This window comes from Nycticebus coucang, chromosome 6 (assembly GCF_027406575.1).
Source record: "Nycticebus coucang isolate mNycCou1 chromosome 6, mNycCou1.pri, whole genome shotgun sequence".
Classification (NCBI taxonomy): Eukaryota; Metazoa; Chordata; class Mammalia; order Primates; family Lorisidae; genus Nycticebus; species Nycticebus coucang.
This window is the reverse complement of record NC_069785.1, coordinates 14843460-14863345: the sequence shown is the minus strand read 5'-3', so window position 1 is coordinate 14863345 and position 19886 is coordinate 14843460.

The window sequence follows — 19886 nt, the reverse complement described above, 5'->3', positions numbered from 1 at the left end:
AAAAGTGTGTTAGAATCTTTGGTGATATTTGGGAAATTTTCATTTATAATATTCTCTGTTATGGCTTCCATTGCCCTGGGACATTCTTCTTCCCCTTCTGAGATACCTATAACTCATATGTTTGAATGCTTCATAAAGTCCATTCTGCTTTCTCTCTCTCTCTTTCTGCCTTTTTAACTATCTGAGTTATCTCAAGAGCTTTGTCCTCTCTCTACCTCTGAGATTCTTTCTTCTGCATGGTCTAATTTGTTGTTGATACGTTCTATTGCATCTTTAAGTTCCCTAAGTGATTGCTTCAGTTCCTTCAGCTCTGCTATATGCTTTCTATATTCCTTATATCATTCATCTCTTATTTGATTCTGTTTTTGGATTTCCTTTTGGTTATTTTCCACTTTATCAGCAGTTTTCTTCATTATTTCCATCATTTCCTTCATTGTGTTCATCATCTGTATTCTAAATTCCCTTTGTGTCATTTCTAACATTTCTTTATAGGTGGAATTCTCTGCAGCAGCTTCCTCTTGGTCCCTTGGTGGGGTTGCTCTGGACTGGTTTTTCATGTTGCCAAGACTTTTCTGCTGATTCTTTCTTATGAGTGTTTTATTTTATCTGTTTCCTTGCCCTAATTTTCCTTTCACTTCCTCTTGCTCTTTAAGTTACTGTGCTTTTGACTAGGGTTTTGATGAGTCCTTTTTGTACAGGACCAGAAGACAGTTCTCCACTGCTTTTGTCCTTCTTATGGGGTCCTGAAGTCTCCCGCTGAATCCCTGTGTCCCCAAAGTGATGTTTCTGGGCAGATTTCACCAGCCAGAGATGCCTGGAGTCTTCTGTCCCCACTCTCACCAGGCCGAGTTGCAAGGAAGATGTTACTTGGCTTCCATCTTGCTCCTCCCCTAACAAATAGTTTTCATGAATAATATTACAAAGAGTTATTGAGATGCTGGACTTTGTTTTCTTTTTCACGTTTTATGTTAATTTTAATCTAATGAAAGAGAATGAGAGGGAGCAGACTAACTTCATAAACTTCAACATGGACATATAGATTGTGATGTTTGAGGACAAAAAGTATAAAAATATTAACAGAATGAATTTCCATTAAGCAAATGGTATATAAAGCAATAAATTGGTTGTTTAGAAACTGATATGTGTCATGTAGGCTCCATTTCTGATAAGAGGATGGAAATCTAGAAATAGCAATTCTTAGGAAAAATGCTGGTGCTCTCCCGAACCAGCCAGTGGTTTAAGTCTCTCTATGCATTGCTTAGATTAAGAAGTGACAAGAGTCATACAATGGATGTTCTGGCAGTGACAAGAAAGTCATGCTATTCTTTCCTGAACAGATCATATCAGTTATAAATATTAGGTCTGCTCAGAGGTATTTTGCTTTCATAGCAAATAATTTGTAATAGTTGTTTTGTAAATATGATTTTTGACAATCCAGATATTCTGAGGAGCATAGTTATACATGTACAGAAGAACAGAATGGATTAGTAGAAGTTAGTATAATTTAACTCTTACTGTTCATTGAATTTGTGAAGCTGGCACAACCACAAGTTTTCATTTGGTCTTTTCAAAGGCAATTAACTTGTGTTTGGAAAGATACACTGCTTAACATACAGGATGTTTTTTTCATTCAAAAATATTGCTGAAGCATCTCTTTTATTCCATCTTGAGAAAAATGAAATTAAAAATCTGTTGGCTCTGCAGTCCCTCAAAAAGCTTATAATCCAGTATGAAGACACGTGTTTTCATGTGAGTAAAAGAGAACAAATGAAAACACATGAAAATATACCAGACGGTGACTCCATGTTAATGAGAATTAAAAGGTATTTTCTATTATGTCCTAATATTCTTGTTAGGGCAACTTTTTCTCTAATTTTCTCATAATTTCTTCATTTGAAATAATGATTATCTTTTGTTCTCCTCCCCCCAATCCTTTGGCTAACTTTTTGTTATTTTTTCCATTCATTTGCAGCTGAGCCCTTCACCCAGGAGGTGACCCCAGTAAAGGGCTTTTTCTTACTTAGTGTTGATGGCCTGAAAGCTTTATAACTTTGGTCTAACTGAATGTAAAATGAGAAGGGTGTAGAGAATTATTATAATAATCTACCTGATGTAAAGCATGCTTGATTGACATCGCTAATTCATGTAGTTTTTCTATAATTCTAAATTCTAAAATTGTTCCCTAATCCTCTTCATTTTACACAGGAGTATTGGCACATTGCTTCTCTTGGATTTGAGTTAAAACTGTGCTTCATAAAAAATTATCGAGAAGCTAAATGAACAGTGAATAAAATTTATAGTGGGTTTTATGTTTGATATTACTGATATACTTCAATAAAGACAACAGACCAGCTTTAAATAACTGTGTTATCTATAATAAAGCACTATATTTGGTCTAAATGCCTATAGCGTTTATTTGCCACTTTCTGGAGTCAAAAGTAGGTGTTTTTGAGAGAGATGACTTTGTTGTGCTGGCATAATAGTCCATTTTGTTAGTCATGGGCTCCCAGCTGCTTCTTAATGAGATACAAGCATAATTCAGAGAAAAATAGACTAAGAAACCAAGACTATTAGTAGCAAATGATGTAATAAGAGTAAGAGAGAAAAGAGAATGAGCCACAAAAGTATTTTTTTACCAGGCTACCTGATGGTGTACTCTGTGGGCAGACACAAATTGAGACTCAACATTGCCTTCAAAAGTTACCAACTGTTAAATTGGCAATTTTATGATAGAAAGAGGGGAGACTTAAAAATTCTTGTAGCTCAGGGTAAAAGTCATCCTTTATATTGATATTTGTAGCATTTTAACTTTTCAGGATAATTAAAAAGCTCTTTGATGCAAGTTCTTTGACTCATGGTTACAACGTGAGTGTGTAAGCCTGATAGATAATTGGAAATAATACAATTTTTCAAATGTTATAAATTGATAATTACTTCTGATATTTTCTGGAATTTTTAGAATCCAATTACTCACAGGTTAGAGTTAACAGCCAATGGCATATATATTTTTAAAATGCATTACAAGTGGCCAAACAGATGAGAAAATAGAATTCTATTAGATAGGTGGGTTAGTGTCTATTCACATGAAAGATGCTTGTCTCATTTTGTTGAAGAAAATATCTTCATGATAATTACCCAAAGTATTTAATGCTCCAAATGATAGCATTGGGAGGTCCTCACAGAGCATAAATATTCTTTGCACAATTAGTAGGTAAACCCTGAGCAGGTCCCTTGAGGTATTATAGATGGCAGATCATAGGGAAATTTCTGCCTTCCAGATTACGATTTTATCCAATGGAATTGTGGTAAGAAGGGGTGTTGTTGGTGGAAATGAAAAAGTAAATACACAATGGAATGAGATCATATAATCCATTTTTTCTGGATAGATAATTTTCAAATACATGAAACAAAAGCATTTAGATATCTGTTAGTTTTTTTGGAGGTGGAGGCTATGCATTCTCTACAAGAAATACAAGTGAATAACCAATTAGAGGTAATCTAAATTATTAAGAAAGAAAAATTGAAGTTATATATTTAATAAGGAATGTGTATAAGTGAAAACTATTTTCATTGCATCTGTCATATGTAAGATCTAAGATCTTTCCTATTTGATATCAACTTAAATTGATTTCTTTCTTATACTATTCCCATTAATCCCCATACATTAATTAGCATTCCTTATAAGCTCTGGCGAGATCTGTATTTTAATTGTCTTTGTCCTATTTCTTTTGGAAAGAAGAGATATAATTCTGACATGAAATGTCATTCATTTCACCGTATGTAGGGAAAGAAAGCTTTAGTTCCAATATCTAAAACAGAAGATTGCTTTCCCTTTAACATTGCTTAAAATATTACGATCTTTTACATAATTTCATTACTTAATTGCCCTTACATAAGGGTAATTTCATTATCTAATTACCCTTATATAAGGCACAGTTTTATCTCTGAATCTAATGTAACATAGTCTGTTTTGCGGGCTAACCTGTTTTCCTTTAACTCTGAGCTAGGAAACTACAGCAGAAGTCCCCAGAAGTGACTCTTGCAGACCCTTCTGTTTCCCTTCAGATGAAATGCTTCTTTCATGTTGGCTATTTTTTAATGAAGTAGCTCTATGTGGTTTCAGTGAATATTCAACATTTCATTCAAGTGTTGCCTTTAGTTCTGAAAAAAATGTCCTTAATACAACAAGTGCTTTTCCTTAAGTATAGGTTACCTTACTTGAAACAAGCTAAGAAAAGTTGTAACGCATGGCAGTTGAGGAGAAGAGAATTAGGTTTATGGAATTGCATATTTTATAATTTCAAATCCTCATTTACAGAATTACTCTGATTAATGAGGTAGCTCATTAAAATTGTTGTACATGTTACCTAGCTTCTCTGAAGTTAGTGGGTTTATTACAGTACTGACATAATCTTCTTGAGGTCTAAGTTCTGCTTACAACTATGACACTAAATCAATATGTGACCTTGAGTAAGTTTTTCATCTTTTGTGCGCTGTGTTGCATACCTTTAATGAAATATTAATAGCGAGACTTCCCGTATGTGTGTATGTGTGTCTGTGTACGTCCTTTAGGGGAGGTTTTGTATGTAAATAATTTAGAAATTAATTTTTGTATGAGAAGTCAATATGTGATTTTTGAAGTTCTAAAAATAAAATAAATAAAAAAAACTAGCTCTTCTTTAAGTTTGTAAAAAAATTTTTTATTCTGCTTCTAAAAGCAATATGTTCTTGTATTTATTGCCAAAGGTGGTTTAATAATGTTTGGCTCTATGAAAAAACTTAGTATTAATTCTTTAGGGTTTTAAATATGCTATATAAATATAATGTATTAAATTTCTCCTTAAAATATTTCAATTTTCTGATTGATAAACTATTTAAAGCACTAAATAATTCTTATAAATCCAGCATATAAAACTTACAGATATGGTAAAACTTCAAGTAAATTAATATTGTAATTTATGAAGTTGGTTTCATTTCAACTTAAGTCACCAAGTTTAATGCTTTAATTCAATTATGCATTTTAGAGTTATTAAAACTTCCTCTAATATTCAATATTCTCTTAAACATTAGAAATGAACAAAATAAAATATGCATATTCTTAACACATTGTTTTGATTTTATAAATATTCTTATGCTTAATTTTGAATTAATTTTAATTGTAATTATTTCTTGGATTGAAAAATACTTAACTACCACAGAAATGTTTACATTATTTCCCATCTATATAATTTGGATTAACTTCTCAGTTTTTTAGAGAAAATGCTAAGATTTCAAGAACAAAGACTGGATACTTATTAAAGCCACTGTGTAACTTCAACATGGGTGTGGCCACATATTTGCATTTCATTTGTAGATTAATTATACATATATTTTGTCTACTAATAGATCATATAAGTTGTTCACATGATTTAATTTTTTTCTTTGACTCCTAAAATATTTAACTATCTTTTCCTTCAAACTGTACAGACATTTGCACTTGCTAGAATCTTTCATATTTGTAGAACTATATTAATTTTACAATTAATAAATTGTTGAATGTTGGATATCTTTCATTGTTCCAGATAATTATTCAATTATAATTTTTAAGGTCATCCTAATGACATAAGAGATAATTTAGCACCCTCTTTCAGCATTAATATTCAATTCACTTAAAAAAATTGTACTTTTGCTATGCACGGTAAAATTTCTAAGAATTTAGGAAAATAAATGGTTCATCATTATCTGGTCTTTCATGGAACTGAAATTTAATGGAAAAGTAAATCCCTTAAAGCAGAATTCAAGTGTAGCAAAATATGTGTATTTCTGTAAGTGTGAAAAGAGTACATTTGACCCTTGAGCAACATGGATTTGAACTGTTCAGTTCCACTTACGTTTTTTTTTTTTAATAAACATTCAAAAATTTTTTGGAGACTTATGACAACCTAAAAAAATCACAGATGAACTGCCACCCCTGAGGCAGGAGGATGAGCCCCCACCTCTTCCTCCTCCTCCTCCTCCTCGGCCAGCCCAATATGAAGGCCTTTATTATGGATGATCCACTTCCACTTAATGAACACTGAATAAATTCCTTTTTTCTTTATAATTTTTTAATTTTTTTCTTCTTCTTTTTTAAAATTTCAGATTAATATAATTTTTGTGATTTTCTTTAGTGCACTTTAAGAATAAACATACAATGCATAAAACAAAAAATATGTGTTAATCCACGGGTTATGTTTTGGTAAGTCTTCCCATCAACATTAAGCTACTAGTTGTTAAGGGAGACCAAAGTTACACATTGATTTTTGACTGTGTAGAGCAGGGCTCCTCATACTGCGGCCTGCAGGCCACATGAGGTGGTGTGATTGTATTTGTTCCCGTCTTGTTTTTTGACTTTTGCACAAAATAAGATATGTGCAGTGTGCATAGGAATTTGTTCATAGTTTTTTTTTTTTTAACTATAGTCCAGCCCTCCAACGGTCTGACGGACAGTGAATAGGCCCCCTGTTTAAAAATTTTGAGGACGCCTGGTGTAGAGAGTTAGTGTCCTTAACTCTCCTATTCAATGGTCAACTATACCAACAGGATTTTGTAGAAGAAACATTTAGTATTAACTAGGTAAAACAAGGCCGATGTCTAGAGAAGGAATGTTATAAGCTTATCACTTTGTGTGAGTTCTGAAAATGTTTATATATCCTTATAATGGTAGTTGTTTCCCCAAATTATATAGTTTCTGCTTTCAGATTTACAAATTATACTCAGACAAAAGCTTGAGGGAAATCTCTTGAAGATCACCAGGGCTCACTGTCTGTGCAGCCCCCTACTCTCCGGAACTGTGCACCACATGTTCCCGTTCCTCTGACCTCTGAGCCTGTCCTTGTCTTCTGAAATCAAAGACGTAACCAGGCTCTCTGTGTGAGTTCACCTCACCTTTGTTGAGGTTTAAAAAGTGACTCTGGGTGATAAACTGGTATAATTTTGATAATTCTCCTTCTCACAGGGATTATAGTCCTTAGATTCTTATTGTGTTATATTTGAAAATTATCATTTCATATCTTTTGTCCTGTTTTCTAGTTAGTTGTCTAAGGTGGGAAGATAGGAGGGTAAATCCAATTCCTCTCTTCTTAACTAGACCAGAAGCAAAAGTCCCTCAAAATTTTTCATTTTCCTTTAATTCTTCTTCTGTCATCCTTCTACATTTAAAAATTTCCATTTTATGTAATTTACAGTGTGCTCAATCTTTAGGGCATGTTCTCATTTCTCATTTCACTAATGCAAAGTTTTTTTAAACTTAATTTTTATTATAAATCATAGCTGTTTACATTTATGGGGTGCAGTGTGATGATTTGATATGCAATGTGAAATGTTTAAATCCAACTGATTAACATAGTCATCATCTCACTTATTTTTGTGGTAAGACATTTATAATATACTCGTAGTTGTTTTGAAATGTACCCTTGCATTGTGCAGATTAGGTGAGATCCCACAAATACCCTCCCTCCACCCGCCTTTCCCCTTCCCCCTCACTTTTCTGCTCACATTTCCCTTCTCCCTCTTCTTCCCTCTTTCTTTCTGGACTCATTACTAGTGTCCACCCAGATGAACAAAGATCATTTTACAACAAAGACATTTGCACCAAAATATTTATTGCAGCCCAATTCACAATAGCCGAGTTGTGGAAGCAGCCTAACTGCCCATCAACCCATGAATGTCTAAACAAACTGTGGTATATGTATACCGTGGAATACTATGCAGCCATAAAAAGAGGAAGATTGTGTATCTTCTGTGTTTACCAAGATGGAGCACTTCTTTTTGTCCTTTTTCCCCCCCTCTTTCTAGAAAGTAGGATGCCCTTCATTTTTCAAAATAAATTTTTCCTGATATCTGTTATACTTTTGCTAATTCTTGAAATACAGACTCATTTTTCTTCTGGGCAATTATACTCTGATTGCTTTGCTGTCTCATATTCTCATATATGTTTTGTTAGGTCATGGGATTTTCCTTTCCCTAGTACTTTACATTTTCTCAACCTTAACACATCTCACATTTTTGACCAAAACCATTTTTGTTGGGCTGTCTGTGCATTATGGTATATTTAACATTTAAATCTCTATCCACTAATGTTAATAGCACCCTCTACACAGTTTTGACAACCATATATGTCTCTAAACATTGCCAAGTATTCTGGGGAGAAGGCAAAATCAACCTTGGCTGAGAATCACTGTTCTATTTGCTAAATCTTGGCCTGCTTTATCTATGTCCAGACTTAATTATTAACTAGTATTTTATTCACCCTTATTGAAAGCTGGATAATGACTTTTCTTAGACCTAACTATATTTAGACACACATGTTTGTGTATTTTAAAATGTATTCTTAATGTCTAATATATGTTTATGTATTACAGGTCCTCTTGCCTGAAATGGGATATTCTTCTAATCCCAATGCTTGAGCCTATATATCTGTATGAATTACGATGCTTATCAACTGGATACCCTTCTTGTTTTTTTCCCCTAGGGCTTCTTCTCATTTCCGATCCACACTTTCTCTATTGGGACTTCAGTTTTGCAAAATTAGGGAGATAAGAGGACAGTGAACAAGACTTTTTCTGCTTTTGAGAATTTGTAGAATGAGTCATTACTTGTATTTTTTAAAGCACATTTCTTCAGCTTTACAGTTAAGGGAAATTCCTTATAGATTTTGGATATAGATTCTGATATTTTAGGGTTGTTTTGACTTTTTCTATTTCTTCACATATACTTTAATAATAAACTGAAATTGGAGGCACAGATACCCCAACACATCACTGTGTTAAGATTGATCTCAGCACAGACTACTTCTGAGGAACTGGAAGAGAGAAGATAGAGCCTCGATTTGAGCAAAGTAGAGCACATAAAGTTTCTTTATTTGTTTGTAGAATAATAAACGCATGAAAGTATTAATAATAAATTATTTGGTTTGCTTGCATTTCCTCATAGTGCAGCTGCAGTCTTACCAAAAACTGAAAATAATATACTTTCCTAGATTGATTAATCCTTTGTGTTGATAAATCAAGTATTGCCAGATTTCAAGTATTAGTTTTACTTTTATTTGTAAATTATGTCTGAGGTATAAATCCTGCAGATGTCACCATGTTTTATCATAAACTCTTTAGATAGGGCTGTGTGAGATGTAAAATGGTATTTTATAAGAAATCTTTATTTAGTAGTTAAAAGTACAAAACTTTAATTGCCAATCAATATTTACAGTTTCTGCTACCACGTAAGTTACACATTCATTTCAAGATGAATTCGGTTAACTAACCTTTCAAAACATTTCATTTGTCAGTTGATTGGGTTTTAAAAACTCTGATAAGGTAGTTATTTTTAATTCTAAAATATAATTACTCAGATATGTACTGTTGATTAATCATTAGTTCTGGTGATTTTAAATACACAAGATTTCAAACAACCCAAAAAATCTTGATGAAGATAAGAATCATTTTACTTTTGTTTTTGTCATTAGAGGGTTATACATTTTTTTAAATAAACTACTGAACAACTCAAGTTAAGCATCTATACTAGCTTATTATTGGAGACTTTCAAGAACTAGCACCACAGTTCTAATTGTTCTGACTTAGAGCGCATTAAATAAATCAAAGGCTATTTTCCCTGCCTGAATATGTCTAAGGGGGAAGTAACATCTTTGTTTTCAACATCAATTTTCTTTTTTTTTTTTTTTTGTAGAGACAGAGTCTCACTTTATGGCCCTCTGTAGAGTGCCGTGGCCTCACACAGCTCACAGCAACCTCCAACTCCTGGGCTTAAGCGATTCTCTTGCCTCAGCCTCCCGAGTAGCTGGGACTACAGGTGCCCGCCACAACGCCCGGCTATTTTTTGGTTGCAGTTTGGCCGGGGCTGGGTTTGAACCCGCCACCCTCGGTATATGGGGCCGGCGCCTTACCGACTGAGCCACAGGCACCGCCCTCAACATCAATTTTCTTGCTTACTGCTGTGTATTACTTCTGATGAATATGATTGACCTCTTAAAGACTCAAGTATCAATTTGCATAGTATCAGTGATCGTCATTCTGGTTATAGTTTGTGGTTGCATTCTGGAGCCTATTTGATCTTTACAAATTGATGGAACCTTTTGTTTATATATGAATATATACATTCTATACTTTTCTGGAGTATAAGGCCCAATGATACAAAAATCTTTGTGAGCCACAAAAGAAATCACAACCCACTATTACTTATGCATTTATTTCTAATTTGATGGAATCTTTAAAAAATTCTGTGAAATTGATTTTGTGTTTTCCTTACCATTTGTTCACTCTTGAATATTTTGTATTTTCTGTATATTAAGAATTTGTGATGAAAAATGACTTATAACTTCCAGCGCTTATTAATCATACTCAAGCCTTCCAAGATAAAGATGACAATTTTTTTAAAATTTCTATTAGGATTTTGATTCCTGCTATTATTTTCAAAGAATGAGAATAACAACTGGTAGAAATAATTGAAAAATTGTGTTGGACACTAGAATTTCTGAGCTCATTAATTTTTGTTACTTTTCTGAAATCTCACTATCTGCCAGTTGTTCAGAGGGAGGCAACTAGAAATAAGATTCCACTCTATGATCTGCGCTGTCATTAGTATGGATGACACGGGCGGGATATTTGTGAGTTGCAGGGTGTTGACTCAAAGAAAATAACTTGTTAACTGCAAAACGGTTGCACTAAGAACAATACATTTATTTTTGGCAATATTTCACAGATCACCTCTTTTAAATAAATATATCCTTTTTAATGCTTTTTTTTTCCCATAAAGGAGTATGGCCTTTTTTATATATCGCTGAAGTTAAAATAGGAATGTTCGTTATATTTTAATATATTGAGACAATTTGATTTACTTTAAAATTCATGGATTTTGATTGCATAATTTAATGATTTTTAGTAAATTGATTGAGTTGTGCGACCATTATCACAATCTAGTTGTAGAATACTTTCATCAATCCCCCAGTGATGTCATACAAATTTGCAGTCAATCCCGGCTCTTATTCTTAGCCTTAAGCAACACTTTTCGGCCCCATTGGGCATTTCATAAAGATGGAACCATGCTGTATATCTTTGTATGCCTTTGAATTTGTTCCTCGAGTCTAGCATTTTTGGAGTTTTTATCCATGTGATACTGTGTATGGACGGCTCGCTCCTTCTTATTGCAAAATGATGTTCTGTTTGTGGATAGATCACATTTTGTTTATAGCTTCACAAATTGATGCACATTTGAATTATTTTCAGTGTTTGGTTAATATGAGTAACTCTTCTATGAACAATTTGTATGTGGTTCTTTGCATAGGTGTATGTCTTGGTTTACCTTGGATAGATATCTAGGAGATGAATCGCTAAGTCACATGAGATCTATATGTAGATTTGTAGAAATTGCCAGTCTGTTTTCCAAAGTAACTGTACATAACCACCCCTGCTGACAATATATGAGGGCTCTAATTGCTTAACACTCTTATGTTTGTTTTTTGTCTTTTTTAAAATTGTAGTTTTGTTGTATTTTGCAAAAAATGTAGGTGAGATTGTATTGAATCTGTACATTATTTTATGGAAGAATTGCTATCTAAAAACTGGGGCCACCAAATCAGTGAAAATGGAATATTTCTCCAGTTACTTAGATCTCTAATTTATCTCTACACTATTTTTTTGATTTTTGAGTGTTCTATTCTTAAATATTTTATTTCTTTTGATATTATTATAGATATAATTCTATTGTTAATATCATTTCCTAATTGTTCTTTGATAGTATGTGGACTAACAACTGATTTTTGTATATTGATTTTCTATCCTGAGACCTTGCTCCCAGGATAGAGAGCAAACAACTCATTTTGCATGTGTGATCGTTAGGATTTTCTATGTGAAGGATTATGTTAGCTGCTAATAAAGACAACTTTACTTATTTTTCTTTAAAATATTGATGCTTTAATTCCTTCCCTTCCTTCCCTCTCCCTCCTTCCCTTTTTTCCTTCTTCCTCCCTCCCTTCCTCCTCCCTCGTTCCCTCCCTCCCTCCCTTCCTTCCTTCCTTCCTTCCTTCCTTCCTTCCTTCCTTCCTTCCTCTCCTCCTTCACCTTCCATCCCTCCCTCTCCCCTGTCACTTTCCCTGTATTCTTTCCATTTCTCTTTCCAGTTTCCTTTCTTATTCTGACATAAATATTAATAGTATTCTCTTTTACTTTCAAAGGTATCACTAAAGATTATAATAAGCACTAAGGATGAAAACATGGAAATATTCCCCAAATCATTGTATGGCTTTTTTCTCTAGGCCTGTCCCAGATTCCTGGAAAAGCAAAATACATAAAAAACTTTCTTTTCTTAAAGTAGTAGACATATTTGTTGTTGCAAAAACTTAACCAAAGTCGGGCAGTAATGCAGGCAGACTAGTAGGGTTCCTGAAGCTGCTATTATAATAAGACAAGGCTGATTAATATGAAAAGAATGTTATCAATATCATAGTTCGTTGTAAAACTGGAGGCCACTCATGAGTCATTTTCAGTCAATAGCAAGCAGTAATAATTGATTTCTAGAAAGAAGTTCCATAAGCAATATTTCAGAGCTCCAGCATTTTTTTTGTAGGCTGGATTGAAATTAACTAACTGCTGAATAAGTCATGCATTAGAAAATAAGGGCATATTTTATTTAAAATGTTTTGTTATCATTAGGCTCGCTGTAAAATATTGTTCTTGGAATATGGTTCCTAGAATAGGAGTCTTATGAAATTTCTATCTTAATTTACTTTAGGACATATTATAATTTACAAAGAAAAGTAATTTACTCTTCTTTTAAAAATAGTTTGGCACACACTAGCATTTAATGTCATGTGAGAATCTATGTTTATCCAGAAATTTTAATTAGTTTGGTTATTAACTTCATCTCATATAACATTGAGGTCTTACACTAGATACTGTTTGACCAAGCAAAATGGCTTAATTTAAATGCTTTTGCAGTCCATCAACAATTAAATGAATAGAACAGAGTAAGGAAATCTAAATATTAGTTACAAAATATGCACTTTTTCCTCTTAAGGTGCTTTGTATCTACTCCTAATCAATACATAGGTGATAATTTCCACTAGCAGAATGAGTTTGTCAATTTATCACCAAGTGCATTACATATGTATTGCCTACAGATTTATTTTTTCATGAATATAAAGTATTTTAGAGAATACCTTTTGAAATATTTTAAGGGGATTTTGAGACATAACTGAATCATGTTTAATAATTAAAGGGCATTATAGGTAGCAAATATTTATGGCATTGCCATTCTGTCATAGACAGTGGGGTTTCATAGATACACGTATTTAAGACTTTATATCTACTTCCCAGAAGGTGACACTGTGGAAAGACGTAAGGGCTAAGTCTTTTTTTGTTTGTTTCAGGTTGATCGAGGGTACAAAGAATTAGGTTATACTGATTGTATTTTTTAGGTAGAGTCCCTCTTACGCTGTGTCTCGCTCCCAAGAGGTGTGCCACACACTGTAACCACCCTCCTCCCCTTTCCCACATTCCCCTGCCCCCCACCTTGAATTGATTTTAGTTTTTCTCTTATGAGGGTATGTATTAGGTCATCTACTGCCTTCATATTAGAATTTAGTACATTGGATTCTTGTTTCTCCATTCTTGTGTTACTTTACTAAAAAAAGAAGAATGTGTTCTGACTCAGTCCAGATTAATACAAAAGATATAAAGTCTCTGTCTTTTTTAATGGCTGAATAGTATTCCATAGTATACATATACCACAGCTTTTTAATCCCTTTCTGGGTTGGTGGGCATTTAGGTTGTTTCCACACTTTCGAGATTGTAAATTGAGCTGCCATAAACAGTCTAATGCATATGTCCTTATGATAAAAGGATTTTTTTTTCTTCCAGGTAGATGTCTGGTAATGGGATTGCAGGATCAAATGGGAGGTCTAATTAGAGTTCTTCGAGGATAATCCATACTTCCTAGGGCAAATTGTTTTGCACATCATTTCATATCCATTTATATCTTGCTATATAACCAAACATTCTGTATTATATAGAGATTAAAACAGGGAACCACAATTCATAACCTATTGGCCAAATCTAGTTTGTGGCCTGTTTTTATGTGACTTGTGAGTGAATGAATAATCTTTTTATTTTTAAAGAGATTTTTATTTAAAAAAATATGCCACAGAGACCAAATATAGCTTATAAAACTAAAATGTTTATTCTCTGGTCTTTACACAAAAGTGTTTGTGCTGTCCCCGGGCTTGAAATAAAAATTTATTGTTAAAATTCTATGGGTTGATTCTGCGGAGATGGTGGTTCTTGCTTTGGGTCTTTCATCTAGTGTTTGTCAGCTCTTTTTTTTTTTTTTATTGTTGGGGATTCATTGAGGGTACAATAAACCAGGTTACACTGATTGCAATTGTTAGGTAAAGTCCCTCTTGCAATTATGTTTTGCCCCCATAAAGTGTGACACACACTAAGGCCCCACCCCCCTCCCTCCATCCCTCTTTCTCTCCCCCCCCATAACCACAATTGTCATTAATTGTCCTCATATCAAAATTGAGTACATAGAATTCATGCTTCTCCATTCTTGTGATGCTTTACTAAGAATAATGTCTTCCACTTCCATCCAGGTTAATATGAAGGATGTAAAGTCTCCATTTTTTTTAAATGGCTGAATAGTATTCCATGCTATACATATACCACAGCTTGTTAATCCATTCCTGGGTTGGTGGGCATTTAGGCTGTTTCCACATTTTGGCGATTGTAAATTGAGCTGCAATAAACAGTCTAGTACAAGTGTCCTTATGATAAAAGGATTTCTTTCCTTCTGGGTAGATGCATAGTAATGGGATTGCAGGATCAAATGGGAGGTCTAGCTTGAGTGCTTTGAGGTTTCTCCATACTTCCTTCCAGAAAGGTTGTACTAGTTTGCAGTCCCACCAGCAGTGTAAAAGTGTTCCCTTCTCTCCACATCCACGCCAGCATCTGCAGTTTTGAGATTTTGTGATGTGGGCCATTCTCACTGGGGTTAGATGATATCTCAGGGTTGTTTTGATTTGCATTTCTCTAATATATAGAGACGATGAACATTTTTTCTTGTGTTTGTTAGCCATTCGTCTGTCGTCTTTAGAGAAAGTTCTATTCATGCCTCTTGCCCATTGATATAAGGGATTGTTGGCTTTTTTCATGTGGATTAATTTGAGTTCTCTATAGATCTTAGTTATCAAGTTTTTGTCTGATTCAAAATATGCAAATATCCTTTCCCATTGTGTAGGTTGTCTCTTTGCTTTGGTTATTGTCTCCTTAGCTGTACAGAAGCTTTTCAGTTTAATGAAGTCCCATTTGTTTATTTTTGTTGTTGTTGCAATTGCCATGGCAATCTTCTTCATGAAGTCTTTCCCCAGGCCAATATCTTCCAGTGTTTTTCCTATGCTTTCTTTGAGGATTTTTATTGTTTCATGCCTTAACTTTAAGTCCTTTATCCATCTTGAGTCAATTTTTGTGAGTGGGGAAAGGTGTGGGTCCAGTTTCAGTCTTTTACATGTAGACATCCAGTTCTCCCAACACCATTTATTGAATAGGGAGTCTTTCCCCCAAGATATGTTCTTGTTTGGTTTATCAAAGATTAGGTGGTTGTAAAATGTTAGTTTCATTTCTTGGTTTTCAATTCGATTCCAAGTGTCTATGTCTCTGTTTTTGTGCCAGTACCATGCTGTCTTGAGCACTATGGCTTTGTAGTACAGACTAAAATCTGGTATGCTGATGCCCCCAGCTTTATTTTTGTTACAGAGAACTGCCTTAGCTATACGGGGTTTTTTCCAGTTCCATACAAAGCACAGAATCATTTTTTCCAAATCTTGAAAGTACGATGTTGGTATTTTGATAGGAATGGCATTGAATAGGTAGATTGCTTTGGGAAGTATAGACATTTTAACAATGTTGATTCTTCCCGTCCATGAACATGGTATGTTCTTCCATTTGTTAATATTCTCTGCTATTTCCTTTCTGAGGAGTTCATAGTTTTCTTTATAGAGGTCCTTCACCTCCTTCGTTAGGTATACTCCTAGGTATTTCATTTTCTCTGAAACTATGGTGAAGGGAGTTGTGTCCTTAATTAGCTTCTCATCTTGACTGTTATTGGTGTACACAAAGGCTACTGACTTGTGGACATTGATTTTATATCCTGAAACATTACTGTATTTTTTGATGACTTCTAGGAGTCTTGTGGTTGAGTCTTTGGGGTTCTCTAATTATAAGATCATGTCGTCAGCAAAGAGGGAGAGTTTGACCTCCTCTGCTCCCATTTGGATTCCCTTTATTTCCTTGTCTTGCCTAATTGTATTGGCTAGAACATCCAGCACTACGTTGAATAGTAAAGGTGACAGAGGACAACCTTGTCTGGTTCCAGTTCTAAGAGGAAAAGCTTTCAGTTTTACTCCATTCAGTAAAATATTGGCTGTGGGTTTGTCATAGATAGCTTCAATCAGTTTAAGAAATGTGCCACCTATGCCTATACTCTTCAGTGTTCTAATTAGAAAAGGATGCTGGATTTTATCAAATGCTTTTTCTGCATCTATTGAGAGGATCATGTGATCTTTATTTTTGCCTCTGTTAATATGGTGGATAACGTTTATAGACTTGCGTATGGTAAACCAGCCTTGCATCCCTGGGATGAAGCCTACTTGATCATGATGAATGACTTTTTTGATGATAAGCTGTAATCTATTGGCTAGGATTTTGTTGAGAATTTTTGCGTCTATATTCATGAGTGAGATTGGTCTGAAATTCTCCTTTTTGTTTGGGTCTTTTCCTGGTTTTGGTATCAGGGTGATGTTTGCTTCATAGAATGTGTTGGGGAAGATTCCTTCTTCCTCAATTTTTTGGATTAATTTCTGCAGTAGAGGAATAAGTTCTTTCTTGAAGGTTTGATAGAATTCTGAAGTGAAGCCATCTGGACCAGGGCATTTTTTGGTTGGAAGCTTTTTTATTGTTTCTTTGATCTCAGTGCTTGAAATTGGTCAGTTCAGGAGCTCTATTTCTTCCTGGCTGAGTCTAGGGAGAGGGTGTGATTCCAAATATTGATCCATTTCGTTCACATTGTCAAATTTCTGGGCATAGAGTTTCTGGTAGTATTCAGAGATGATCTCTTGTATCTCTGGGGGATCAGTTGTTATTTCCCCTTTATCGTTTCTGATTGAGGTTACTAGAGATTTTACTTTTCTATTCCTCGTTAGTCTGGCCAATGGTTTATCTATTTTATTTATTTTTTCAAAAAACCAACTCCTTGTTTCATTAATTTTCTTAATGATTCTTTTGTTTTCAATTTCATTGATCTCTGATTTGATTTTGGATATTTCTTTTCTTCTACTGAGTTTAGGCTTAGATTGTTCTTCTTTTTACAATTCCATAAGCTCTCTTGTGAGATTGTTGATGTGCTCTGTTTCTGTTTTTCGAATGTAGGCATCTAAAGCGATGAACTTTCCTCTCAAAACTTCTTTTGCAGTATCCCACAGGTTTTGGTAGCTTGTGTCTTCATTGTTGTTATGCTCAAGGAAGTTAATGATTTCCTGTTTTATTTCTTCCTTCACCCATCTGTTATTCAACAGAAGATTGTTTAATTTCCATGCCTTTGGGTGGGGTCGAGCATTTTTGTTAGAGTTGAGTTCCACCTTTAGTGCCTTATGGTCTGAGAAGATACAATGTAAAATTTCAATTCTTTTGATTCTGTTGATATTCGTTTTGTGTCCTAGGATTTGATCAATATTGGAGAATGTTCCATGGGGTGATGAGAAGAATGTATATTCTTTATCTTTGGGGTGGAGTGTTCTATATGCGTCTATCAAGCACAGTTGTTCTAGGGTCTCATTTAAGTCTCTTATATCCTTCTTTAATTTCTGTTTAGAGGATCTGTCCAGCTCTGTAAGAGGAGTGGTAAGGTCCCCTGTTATTATGGTATTATCGGATATCATATTGCTCAGACTGAGTAAGGTCTGTTTCAAGAATCTGGGAGCATTTAATTGGGTGCATAGATACTTAGAATTGAAATGTCTTCTTGTTGTATTTTTCCCTTGACCAATATAAAGTGACCATCTTTGTCTTTTTTGACTTTAGTTGCTTTAAATCCACATGTATCTGAAAATAAGATTGCAACACCTCTTTTCTTCTGAATTCCATTTGCCTGAAACATTGTCTTCCAACCCTTGACTCGGAGCTTTAATTTGTCTTTTGAAGCCAGGTGTGTTTCTTGCAGACAGCAAATGGATGGCTTGTGTTTTTTAATCCAGTCAACCAAACTATGTCTCTTCAGTGGGGAAGAGAATTCAAGCCATTAACATTTATTGAGATAATTGATAAGTGTGGTAGTATTCTATTCGTCTTATTTGGTGAGAGTCCATTGCTTAGTTTTATCTTTTGCATCAGTGTGGAGGTTAGGTTCTGTCCTTTAATTTCTGAGTTCTTACTTTGCTACTGATCCATTGTGGTGGTCAGTGTGCAGAACAGGTTGAAGTATTTCCTGTAGAGCTGGTCTTGTTGTGGCGAATTTCCTCAATGTTTGTATATCCGTAAATGATTTGATTTCTCTGTCAATTTTGAAGCTTGGCTTAGCAGGGTACAGAATTCTGGGCTGGAAATTGTTCTGTTTAAGTAGATTAAAGGTAGATGACCATTATCTTTTTGCTTGGAAAGTTTCATTAGAGAAGTCTGTGGTCACTCTGATGGATTTGCCCCTATAGGTCAATTGGCGCTTACTCCTGGCAGCTTGCAGAATCTTTTCTTTTGTCTTGACTTTGGACAGGTTCATCACAATGTGTCTTGGAGAAGCTTGGTTAGAGTTGAGGCGACCTGGGGTCTGATAGCCCTCTGAAAGCAGTGTGTCAGAATCTTTGGTGATATTTGGGAAATTTTCTTTTATAATATTCTCTAGTATGGCTTCCATTCCTCTGGGGCATTCTTCTTCCCCTTCTGGAATTCCTATAACTCGTATGTTGGAATGCTTCATAAAGTCCCATAATTCTGACAGTGAACGTTCTGCTTTCTCTCTCTTCTTTTCTGCCTCTTTTACTATCTAAGTTATCTCAAAAACTTTGTCTTCTACCTCTGAAATTCTTTCTTCTGCATGGTCTAACCTGTTGCTGATACTTTCCATTCCATCTTTAAGTTCCCTGATTGACTGTTTCATTTCCTTCAGCTCTGCTATATCCTTTTTATATTCTTCATATCATTCATCTCTTATTTGAATCTGTTTTTGAATTTCCTTTTGGTTATTTTCCGCTTTATTAGCAGTTTCCTTCATTGTTTCCATCAATTCTTTCATTGTTTTCAATATGTGTATTGTAAATTCCCTTTCTGTCATTCCTACCATTTCTGTATAGGTGGAATCCTCTGCAGTAGCTACCTCATGGTCCCTTGGTGAGGTTGTTCTGGACTGGTTCTTCATATTGCCTGGAGTTTTCTGCTGATTCTTCCTCGTGAGTGATTTCTTTTATCTGTTTCCTTGCCCTAATTTTCCTTTCACTTCCTCTTGCTCTTTAAGTTCTCGTGCCTGTGGACTAAGGGTTACAGGACCAGAAGGGTGAGAAGGTTTAAGAGCAAAAAAGGGATGAAAGAAAGGAGGACTGAGTGATAAGAAAAAAAAAAAAAGAAAAATAGAGAAAGGAGAGGGGGTGGGTAAAAGGAATATTAACAAAAAGAAGAGAGGCACAGAAAGAGGGAGACAGAGCAATGTAGGTGTACCGTAGGGTGCTTTGATAGAACCTTAAAAAAAAAACCACCTTCTGGGGGTGCCCAGTTGGGTGGATCCCTTGCAGCAGCTCTTTGCTAACCTGATCAGACACAGTACCCCACCTCCACCAAGTAGAGAGGAAAGACAAAAATGCTATAAATCAAACCAAAACA